Source organism: Papio anubis, chromosome X (assembly GCF_008728515.1).
Source record: "Papio anubis isolate 15944 chromosome X, Panubis1.0, whole genome shotgun sequence".
Lineage (NCBI taxonomy): Eukaryota > Metazoa > Chordata > Mammalia > Primates > Cercopithecidae > Papio > Papio anubis.
Window position 1 is genome coordinate 78,620,270 of NC_044996.1, and position 12,799 is coordinate 78,633,068.

Below are 12,799 nucleotides of genomic sequence, written 5' to 3' on the forward strand. Positions count from 1 at the left end.
GTTCAGTCTCTACTAAGGCCCAGTAGCAAGCCAAAAGCTGTTTCTCAAAAGGATAGTAGTTATCTGCAGAAGATGGCAGAGCTTTGATCCAAATTCCTATGAATATGTGTTGCAATTCACCTACAGCGGCCTGCCAAAGGCTCCAAGAAGCATTTCTATCTGCCACTGACACTTCAAGCACCATTGAATCTTCTGGAACATATGGCCCAAGTGGCAGAGCAGCTTGCATGGCAGCCTGGACCAGTTGCAGAGACTTCACTTGTTCTGGGCCCCACTCAAAACTAGTAACTTTTTAGGTCACTCAGTAAATGAGCCAAATGAGAAATATGTTGCCTCAAAAGTTTAAAGAGGCCCATCAGGTGTTATGCATTTTTTTTCTGGTTGTAGAAAAGGCCAAATGCAAGAACTTAATCTTTACCATAGAAAGGATATCTTTCTACCCGCATCACCGGAGCCATAGAAATTTCACTGAGGTGAAAGTTATCTTATTTTAAAAATTGTATTTCTCACCCTCTGATGTGTAAATGTATTACCAATAAGTCTAGAGTAGTTATTATTGCTTGCTCACTAGGTCCAATCAACATAATGTCATCCATGCAATGAATCAGTGCGATGTCTTGTGGAAGGGGAAGTCAAGCAAGGTCCCTGTGAACTAAATTATGAAATAGGGTAGAGAACTGATAGAGATAAGAAAAGTATTGCTAGCTTTGCCAGATTAAGCAAATTTCTTCTGGTGGTCTTTACTAACAGACATAGAGAAAAAAGGCATTTGCCAAATCAATAGCTACATAGCAGATACCAGAAGATATATTAATTTGTTCAAGCAATGAAACCACATCTGGTGCAGCAGCTGCAATTGGAGTCACTACCTGGTTAAGCTTTTGAAAATCCACTGTCGCCGGGCGCGGTGGCTCAAGCCTGTAATCCCAGCACTTTGGGAGGCCGAGACGGGTGGATCACGAGGTCAGGAGATCGAGACCATCCTGGCTAACACGGTGAAACCCCGTCTCTACTAAAAATACAAGAAAATTAGCCGGGCGAGGTGGCGGGCGCCTGTAGTCCCAGCTACTTGGGAGGCTGAGGCAGGAGAATGGCGTGAACCCGGGGGGGCGGAGCTTGCAGTGAGCCGAGATCGCGCCACTGCACTCCAGCCTGGGGCACAGAGCAAGACTCCGTCTCAAAAAAAAAAAAAAAAAAAAAAAAAAAAGAAAGAAAATCCACTGTCATTCTCCAAGATTCACCTTTTTAAAAAATTGACACATAATAATTATACATATTTATAGGGTACAACATGATGGATGTTTCCATAAATGTATAAATTGTATAGTGATCGAATCATGGTAATCACCATATCCATCACCTTAAGCATTTATCATTTCTCAAAAATATGAAATACTTCACAAATTTGCATGTCATCTTTGCACAGGGGTCATGACGATCTTCTCTGTATTGTTCCAATTATAGTATATGTGTTGCTGAAGCAAGCAAAAAATCCCTGTGTTTTCTGTAGAGGCCAAATAGGTAAGTTGAATGGGGATATGGTGGGAATCATCACCCTTGCATTTTTCAAGCCCTCGGTGGTGGCACTGATCTCTACAATCCCTCCAGGAATGTAGTATTGCTTTTGGTTTAATATTTTTCTAAGCAGAGGCAGTTCTAGTGACTTCCACTTCACCTTTTCTACCATAATAACCCTCAATCCACAAGCCAGGGAATCAATGTGGGGATTCTACCAGTTGCTGATTGTGTCTATTCCAATTATATATCCCAGAACTGGGGAAATTACCAGAGGATGGGTTCAGGAAACTACTGGTTCACTATGAGGTAGATGTGAGTTAAAACTCCATTAAATAACTGACCCCCATAAGCCCCTAATCTGACTGGTGGACCACAGTGCCATTTTGAGTCTCCTGGAATTCATGTCAGTTCAGAGCTGGTGTTCAGTAATTTCTGAAAAGTCTGATTATTTCATTTCCCCCAGTGTCCTCTTTACTATTGTAAGTAGTCATTAGTGCATTTAAACCTAATCAGATCAGAGAAGCAATTTTGGAAACTTCAGAACCAATTCGGAAAACCCATCCTTAAGATTCTGTTCCTCTAGAACCACTCTTGGTAACAAAATCTATGTCAGTCAGCGTTCTTCAGAAAAATAGAAAAAATAGTACAAATAGAATCTTATTTTAAAGATAACTCTCATAAATAAGATTTATGATTTATATTTTATCTTTATTATATTTATCTTTTTAATTTTGTCTTTATAAAACTTATAAGTGAGTTGTCTTTAAAAATTGGCTCATGCAATTGCGGGGGCTGGCAAATCTGAAATCCACAGGGCAGGCCGTCAGACTAGAAACTCTGCAGGAGATGATGCTACAGTCTTGAGGTAGAATTCCTTCCCTTACAGAAAACATCATTTTTGCTCTTAAGGCCTTCAAGTGATTGGATGAGGCCCACCCACATTATTGAGGGTAATCTCCTTTACTTCAAGTCAACTGATTTGTACATGTTAACCACATCTATAAATTACCTTCCCAGCAACATCTAGATTAGTATTTGATTTAATAACTGGGTAGTATAGCATAGCCAAGTTGACACTTAAAAAAATAACAATCACGGGCCAAACGCGGTGGTTCACGCCTGTAATCCCAACACTTTGGGAGGCCAAGGCGGGCGGATCACCTGAGGTTGGGAGTTTGAGACCAGCCTGACCAACATGGAGAAACCTCATCTCTACTAAAAAATACAAAATTAGCCAGGTGTGGTGGCATATGCCTGTAACCCCAGCTACTCTGGAGGCTGAGGCAGGAGAATCGCTTGAACCTGGGAGGCAGAGATTGCAGTGAACCGAGATCGCACCATTGCACTCCAGCCTGGGCAACAAGAGTAAAACTCCGTCTCAAAAAAAAAAAAAAAAATTAACAATCACAACACTCTACATTCCGTTTCATTGCCTTATTTTTCTTCTAACTTATCTCCATATAACATATTCTATATTTTATTTAGGCATTTGGGGTTTTATCTGTTTCCTCACAACTTCAATGCAATCTCCAGAGGGAAGGGATTTTTGTCTACTTTGTTCAGTTTGCTCTGGCTTGAACGTGTCCCCTCCAAAATCCAGGTGCTGAAACTTAATGGCCAATGTGATGGTATTAAGAGGTGGGACCCTTGAGAGGTAATTAGGTAAATTAGGTTAAGGTCCTTAGAAAAGATTCTTCATTTATCATTTGGCTCACCTGCCCTTCTGCCTTCCACCATGTGAGAACGTCATGTTCCCTTAACAAGGAGAATGCAGCAACAAAGTTCCATCTTGGAAGCAGCCCTCACCAGAAAATTGAACATTTCCAGTGCCCTGATCTTAGAGTTACCAGACTCCAGAACTGTGAGAAGATAAATTTCTGTTATTTATAAATTACCCAGTCTCAGGTATTCTTTTATAGCAGTACAAACAGACTAAGACACTGTTGCATACATAGCCCCTAGAATAGTGGCTGGCACATATTTTGGAGTAAATAAATATCTGTGGAATAAATTAATAAGTTTGTTGAAGTTATTCAGAAAGCAATTTGGCAACATCTGGTAATATTGAAGATGTGCATTTAAGAATATTCATTACAACATAGTTTACAATACCAAAAAGTTGAAAACTAGCCAAATGTCCCTTGATAGTGGAATGGGTTTTTAAAAATTGTGTTATATTCATACAAAGTAATTCTCTTTTTCAGTTAAAGTGAGTTAGATAAAACTACATGTAGAAACACAGATAAATTTCAAGGACAAAAATTTTTTTTTTTATTTTTAGATAAGGGTCTCGCTCTGTCGCCCAGGCTGGAGTGCAGTTGTTGGCCCACTGCAACCTCCACCTCCCAGGTTCAAGCAATTCTTGTGCCTCAGCCTCCAGCCTCCCAACTAGCTGGGATAACAGGCATGCATCACCATAACCAGCTAATTTTTGTATTTTTAGTAGAGACAGGATTTCACTGTGTTGACCAGGCTGGTCTAGAACTCCTGACCTCAAGTGATCCACCCACCTTGGCCTCTCAAAGTGCTGGGATTACAGGTGTGAGCCACCATGCCTGGCCCAAAACCACAATAGTAAATAGAAAAAGTTGCAAAATGACATGTACAGTATGATACTGTAAAATTTAGCAGTATACAAGAAAATACCATATAATGCTTATGGATGCATATTAATGTAGGAGGGGATACTTGCCAATATCAGGTTATCTGTAGGGAGGGAAAGAGATTGATGAGATGGGTCGGGGACTTTAATTTTACCCATAAATGTTGTATTCCTTAAAAATTTTTTAAATATGAAACATTTTAATATTCATTAAGTCTAGGTGGTAGAAGCATGAATGCTTGATTTTTTAATGCATTTGTGTGCTTGAGATATTAAAAACAAAAATCAAAATATAATAGAAAATATTTCAAATATCAACTAGAAAAAAACTCAGAATTAAAACCTGTGAATCATAAAAGAACATACCAGAATCTCTGGGACACATTTAAAGCAGTGTGCAGAGGGAAATTTATAGCACTAAATGCCCACAAGAGAAAGCAGGAAAGATCAAAAATTGACACTCTAACATCGCAATTAAAAGAACTAGAGAAGCAAGAGCAAACACATTCCAAAGCTAGCAGAAGGCAAGAAATAACTAAGATCAGAGCAGAACTGAAGGAGATAGAGACACAAAAAACCCTCCAAAAAATCAATGAATCCAGGAGTTGGTTTTTTGAAAAGATCAACAAAATTGACAGACCACTAGCAAGACTAATAAAGAAGAAAAGAGAGAAGAATCAAATCGACGCAATTAAAAATGATAAAGGGGATATCACCACCGACCCCACAGAAATACAAACTACCATCAGAGAATACTATAAACACCTCTACGCAAATAAACTGGAAAACCTAGAAGAAATGGATAATTTCCTGGACACTTACACTCTTCCAAGACTAAACCAGGAAGAAGTTGAATCCCTGAATAGACCAATAGTAGGCTCTGAAATTGAGGCAATAATTAATAGCCTACCAACCAAAAAAAGTCCAGGACCAGATGGATTCACAGCTGAATTCTACCAGAGGTATAAGGAGGAGTTGGTACCATTCCTTCTGAAACTATTCCAATCAATAGAAAAAGAGGGAATCCTCCCTAACTCATTTTATGAGGCCAACATCATCCTGATACCAAAGCCTGGCAGAGACACAACAAAAAAAGAGAATTTTAGACCAATATCCCTGATGAACATCAATGCAAAAATCCTCAATAAAATACTGGCAAACCGGATTCAACAACACATCAAGAAGCTTATCCACCATGATCAAGTGGGCTTCATCCCTGGGATGCAAGGCTGGTTCAACATTCGCAAATCAATAAACATAATCCAGCATATAAACAGAACCAAAGAAAAGAACCACATGATTATCTCAATAGATGCAGAAAAGGCTTTTGACAAAATTCAACAGCCCTTCATGCTAAAAACGCTCAATAAATTCGGTATTAATGGAACGTACCTCAAAATAATAAGAGCTATTTATGACAAACCCACAGCCAATATCATACTGAATGGGCAAAAACTGGAAAAATTCCCTTTGAAAACTGGCACAAGACAGGGATGCCCTCTCTCACCACTCCTATTCAACATAGTGTTGGAAGTTCTGGCTAGGGCAATTAGGCAAGAGAAAGAAATCAGGGGTATTCAGTTAGGAAAAGAAGAAGTCAAATTGTCCCTCTTTGCAGATGACATGATTGTATATTTAGAAAACCCCATTGTCTCAGCCCAAAATCTCCTTAAGCTGATAAGCAACTTCAGCAAAGTCTCAGGATACAAAATTAATGTGCAAAAATCACAAGCATTCTTATACACCAATAACAGACAAACACAGAGCCAAATCATGAATGAACTTCCATTCACAATTGCTTCAAAGAGAATCAAATACCTAGGAATCCAACTTACAAGGGATGTAAAGGACCTCTTCAAGGAGAACTACAAACCACTGCTCAGTGAAATAAAAGAGGACACAAACAAATGGAAGAACATACCATGCTCATGGATAGGAAGAATCAATATCATGAAAATGGCCATACTGCCCAAGGTAATTTATAGATTCAATGCCATCCCCATCAAGCTACCAATGAGTTTCTTCACAGAATTGGAAAAAACTGCTTTAAAGTTCATATGGAACCAAAAAAGAGCCCGCATCTCCAAGACAATCCTAAGTCAAAAGAACAAAGCTGGAGGCATCACGCTACCTGACTTCAAACTATACTACAAGGCTACAGTAACCAAAACAGCATGGTACTGGTACCAAAACAGAGATATAGACCAATGGAACAGAACAGAGTCCTCAGAAATAATACCACACATCTACAGCCATCTGATCTTTGACAAACCTGAGAGAAACAAGAAATGGGGAAAGGATTCCCTATTTAATAAATGGTGCTGGGAAAATTGGCTAGCCATAAGTAGAAAGCTGAAACTGGATCCTTTCCTTACTCCTTATACGAAAATTAATTCAAGATGGATTAGAGACTTAAATGTTAGACCTAATACCATAAAAATCCTAGAGGAAAACCTAGGTAGTACCATTCAGGACATAGGCATGGGCAAAGACTTCATGTCTAAAACACCAAAAGCAACGGCAGCAAAAGCCAAAATTGACAAATGGGATCTCATTAAACTAAAGAGCTTCTGCACAGCAAAAGAAACTACCATCAGAGTGAACAGGCAACCTACAGAATGGGAGAAAATTTTTGCAATCTACTCATCTGACAAAGGGCTAATATCCAGAACCTACAAAGAACTCCAACAAATTTACAAGAAAAAAACAAACAACCCCATCAAAAAGTGGGCAAAGGATATGAACAGACATTTCTCAAAAGAAGACATTCATACAGCCAACAGACATATGAAAAAATGCTCATCATCACTGGCCATCAGAGAAATGCAAATCAAAACCACAATGAGATACCATCTCACACCAGTTAGAATGGCGATCATTAAAAAGTCAGGAAACAACAGGTGCTGGAGAGGATGTGGAGAAATAGGAACACTTTTACACTGTTGGTGGGATTGTAAACTAGTTCAACCATTATGGAAAACAGTATGGCGATTCCTCAAGGATCTAGAACTAGATGTACCATATGACCCAGCCATCCCATTACTGGGGATATACCCAAAGGATTATAAATTATGCTGCTATAAAGACACATGCACACGTATGTTTATTGCAGCACTATTCACAATAGCAAAGACTTGGAATCAACCCAAATGTCCATCAGTGACAGATTGGATTAAGAAAATGTGGCACATATACACCATGGAATACTATGCAGCCATAAAAAAGGATGAGTTTGCGTCCTTTGTAGGGACATGGATGCAGCTGGAAACCATCATTCTTAGCAAACTATCACAAGAACAGAAAACCAAACACCGCATGTTCTCACTCATAGGTGGGAACTGAACAACGAGATCACTTGGACTCAGGAAGGGGAACATCACACACCGGGGCCTATCATGGGGAGGGGGGAGGGGGGAGGGATTGCATTGGGAGTTATACCTGATGTAAATGACGAGTTGATGGGTGCAGCAGACTAACATGGCACAAGTATACATATGTAACAAACCTGCATGTTATGCACATGTACCCTACAACTTAAAGTATAATAATAATAAATAAATTTAAAAAAAAAAAAAAAAAAAAAAAAGAAAAAATATTCTATACACTTTTAAGGGATACAAAGCCTTTGATACATACCCTATTATTGGATAGGATGACTCATATTATACATATGTTAATTCTTCTCTTTATATTAGTCTATAAGTTTAATTTGATACTAATCAAAACACCAGTAGAATTTTTGAAATGAGACAAACTGATTCTAAAGTCCATATAGCAAAAAGGGACATTCAAGAAAAGCCCGAAAGTTCTATTTAAAAAAAAGAGTAATGAGGAGGGATTGACCTTATGAGATATTAAAATATACTATAAAGACACAGAAATTCAAAGAGTTGTGTGGTATTAATACATGAATTAAATGCCCAAACCATACCTGACATCTGACCACTTCTGTTTATCATGCTGTACCTCCCTAGTCAAAGTCACTATTTTATCTCACCTAAATTACTACAGCATCCTCGTAAATGGTCTCCATACTTGCTCTCTGCCCACTCCTCCTCTTCACAGTCCATTCTCCACACAGTAACTAGAGTGATCTTTTAGAAATATAGACCATGTCATTCCCCATCTTAAAACCATTAATAAATAAATAGACACATCAATGAAACGAAACTGAGTTCAGAAATAGGTTCAAATATCTAAAAGAAACTGGTATATGATAAAGTTGGAATGCCATATCAGTAGAGAAAAGATAGTGTTGGGACAACTAGATAGTTACCTGAAAAAAATATTGGATCCTGCACTTACTCTTTGCCTTAAAATGAATTTTTTAAAACTTTCATTTTACATTCAGGGGTGGAAGTGCAGGTTTGTTACATCGGTAAACTTGTGTTGTGGGGGTTTGTGGTACAGATTATTTCATCACACAGGTATTAAGCCTAGTACCCATTAGTTATTTTTCCTGATCCTCTCCCTCCTCCCACCTTTCACCCTCCAAAAGGACCCAGTGAGTGTTGTTCCCCTCTGTGTGTCCATGTGTTCTCATCATTTAGCTCCCACCTGTAAGTGAGAACATGCCAGCATATGATTTTCCGTTCCTTTGCTAGTTTTCTAAGAATAATGGCCTCCAGCTCCATCCATGTCCCTGCAAAGAACATGATCTAGTTCTTTTTTATAGTTGCATAGTATTCCTTATACACTGTTGGTGGGAGTGTAAATTATTTTGGACATTGTGAAAGACAGTGTGGCGATTCCTCAAAGACCTAAAGACAGAAATACCATTGACCCAACAATCCCATTACTGAGTATACACCCAAACGAATGTAAATCATTCTATTATAAAGACACATGCACATGTATGTTTATTGCAACACTATTCACAATAACAAAGATATGGAATCAACATAAATGCCCATCAATAATAGACTGCGCAAAGAAAATGTGGTAAAATGAATTTTTAAAATGTTATATTAACAAATGGAGCCATACAAAATGAACAGAATCTTATGTGTGGAAAGGAGCAGACAGTGACTGCATGGGAGCACAAAATGGACACCCAGGGTATTGGTCCTGTTCTGTTCATTGATCTGGGTGCTGGTTAATGGAAGTATACAGTTAGTGAAAATTCATTACATCGTACTTACAGTATGTATAATAATGTGCAATTTTCTGTACATTATGTTTCAACCAAAATTTATGAAATATGTAAAATAATGAAGCTACAGTAGAAAAAGATTGATGAATTTGATTTCATAAAAGCCTCTTTTTCTGCTTTTGCAGATAGGATCTTGCTCTGTCAGTCAGGCTGGAATGTAGTGGCATGATAATAGCTCACTGTAATCTCAAATTCTTGGGCTCAAGCAATCATTTTGACTCAGCCTCCCAAATAGCTAGGAGTACAGGTGTGTACCACCACTCCTAGCTAATTTGAAAAAAAAATAAATAAATAAGAGACGGGGTCTCACTATGTTGCCAAGGCTGGTCTCGAAATCCTGATCTCAAGTGATCCTCCTGCCTTGGCCTCCCAAAGCACTGGAATTACAGGCATAAACCACTGCACCCAGAACAAAACCCATGGTTTTTAATATTCCACAAATATGAGTGAGATCACATGGTATTTGTCTTCCTGTGTCTGGCTTATTTCACTTTGCATAATGTCCTCCATGTTCATCTGTGTTGACACAAATGACAGGATTTTCTTCTTTTTAAAGGCTGAATATTATTCCATTATATGCACATACCACATTTTCTTTATCCATCTATCCATTGACGAACACTTAGGTTGATTCTATATCATGGCTATTGTGAATAGTGCTGCAATGCTCGTGGGAGTGCAGATATCTCTTTGACATACCGATTTCAGTCAGTGGGATTGCTGAATCACATGGGGGTACAAAGTTTTAGTTAAGAGAAATAAGTTTTTGAGATCTGTTGCACAACAGGGTGACTGTAGTTAACAATAATGTATTATATATTTCAAAATAGCTAAGAGAATACATTTCAAATGTCTCAGCGCAAAAATTAAGTGAGATGATAGATATATTAATTAGCTTGATTTAATCATTCCACATTATATACATATATCAAAATATCACATTGTACCCCAAAAATGTATACAATTATGATTTATTAAAATAATATAGATAAATAATAATTTTTATCTGCATGGGAAAATACTATAAATAAAATCAAAAGGCAAATGAAAAACTGGGAAAATATTTGTAACACATATAACAGAGAGCTAATTTCCTTTATATATAGTTAGTAAGGGAAATGAAAAAAATAACGATAGAAAAATGGGCAAAACATTAATTGACACTCATTATAAAGTACATACAAATGACTTTCATATGGATGAAAGGTGCACAATCTTCTAATAAAATAAATGCAATGACAAACTACTCTCAAGACATAGATATTTTATTGCCTTTCAGATTTGCAAAGATTTTTATATATAATAACACACTGTATTTTAAGAGAGTAGGGAAACTGGTACTTTGTGCATTGCTACAGAGAACAAAATCTTTATGGTGTTTTAGTTTAGTAGTACCTAAAAAAAAATGGTGTTTTAGTTTAAGAGTACCTAAAAAACTTGTAAAGAACTTACCCTGGAACCTAGCAATATCTAAAGACAAACTGCAATGTGTCCACAAAATATATGTACAAGGATGTTTGTAGTATCATTGTTAATGGCAAAAGACTGGAAACAATCTAAATACCCATTCATAAGAACCTGGTTAAATAAATTTTTGTAGCCTCATTCTATAGAATACTACACAGCCATTTATAACCAGAAAGCACCGTGTGTACTCATACAAAAAGATTTCCATAAAAACAAGATATATGTTATTTTTCCTTTTTAATTTTATTTTTCAGCTTTAATGAGGTATAATACAAATAAAAATTGTATATATTCAAGGTGTATGGCATAATGCTTTGATGTGTGTATACATTGTGAAATATTACCAGAATCATATCAATTAACATGTTAATCACCAAAGTTGCCATTGTGTTTGTGTGTTGGAGGTGGTGAGGACACAGGATAAACTCTCTTAGCGAATTTCAAGTAAACAATAAAGTACTATTAACTATAGTCATCATGTTGTACATTATATCCCAAGTACTTATTTTAAAAGGGTGCAAAACAGTGTGAATAGTATGGAGCTAGCATTTGTGTCTTCCTAAGTCCCTGAGAGTGGTACCATTAAAATACTCCATTCAGGAAAAAAATTAAAAATAAAGTTTTTCTTTGCAGAAGAATAGCAGCTAACAAATATAGAAAGATGATAGATTTAGAAAATCATCATTTCTCCATCTCACGAGACTCAAATAATTTTTGAAAACAGAAAGAAAATTATCATTTGCAGTCCCAAAGTAATAATGGAATTTAGGTAAGGATCATCAGTGGATACTAAAATTATTGGGTGAAAATTGTTAGAGAAAAGGATATGCATAAAGTCTCAAAGTATCATCCCACTGATACATTTATTGATTACAAAGGAAAAAATGTTTTGTCAATGGAGAAATTTTAACCAAGTTATCAAACTCGGTTCCACTATTATTAGGACACTCTGGCATTATTACATGCCTCCTGATGTAATGCAACATGAAGTACACAACAGTATCTATGAAACATTCTTGCCCAAAATGTTCGATCTAACTTTTTTTTTCCTGAGTAGTTTATTGTGTAATAGAATACCACAATTCGTTTTCCCATTTTTCCTGTTAATGGGCATGTGGGTTGTTTCTAGTGTTTGACTGCTATGAATAAAGGTTCTATGTCTTTTCTGGACATATCTTACTCTTTAGTACAGTGGCATAATTCAGATACCATAGTTTGTTTCCCCTCCTCTCTTCATTCTGTTCCTGTTATGGCTGCAGATCGAGCATTGATGGGTGAGGATTTATTGAGGCCTTAAGTTATAATAGGTGGTACCAGCTGTCCATATTATGTTGTTCTTTATCTTATTCTAAACTACATTCACGGTCAGAGAGGGTAACATAGTGCAACTCACCTAGAGACGTGGGTGACTTGTATGCCTTGCTTCTGAGGCCCCCTTTCCTCTACTACAAGTTCTTTCATTGGTTCTGAATGTTCCTTAGGTAGATCCTAATACTGGCTGTGAATTTCAAAGACTCAAAGAGTGATAGGAATTATTGTAAATCAGATTAAGAAGTGTGAGAGCATGAACAGCCATTCATCATCTGATTTTTGCTCGATCTACAGCAACTGATGCATACCACTTGATTTAAGTAACCGGCCCTATTTCACTATGGAAGTTAAAGTTTCACGACTGCTCTTTATGTGTATTGGATATAGGGGAATTTTCATTGTTATATAAATGTTGAACTAGTTTCAACAGTGTTCTCTCATATTTACTCTGCAAATACAAAAAAAAAGCCTGTAGACAGTGGTCATTTCAAAATCTTTTTATGTTCAGATACTGAGCCTTCATAAAGGTTGGCTACCTCAGATTTGTTACACTCATTGTGGACTTCATGTGGATCACAACTTCTGGATAAGAAAGTTACAGCTATTAAGTGTCAATGTGAACCTTGAAACCAGCTCTACTGGATTCTTATCAGAAATCCTGCAGAAAATCAGCCATCTGGGTTCTGATCTGCTATAAAAGATGAAAATATAAGTTCCTTAATTAACCTGTCCCATTCCCTGCCCTTAAG

At 37.1% G+C, this 12,799-nt stretch overlaps 1 non-coding gene across 1 annotated transcript; it reads right to left on the reverse strand.

The window, feature by feature from the left end:
- Positions 1-1,381: 1,381 nt before the first annotated feature.
- On the reverse strand, positions 1,382-1,486 carry LOC116272194. The gene has a single exon (XR_004180921.1). It is a non-coding gene; the product is annotated as a U6 spliceosomal RNA (small nuclear RNA).
- Between the last annotated feature and the right edge of the window lie 11,313 nt (positions 1,487-12,799).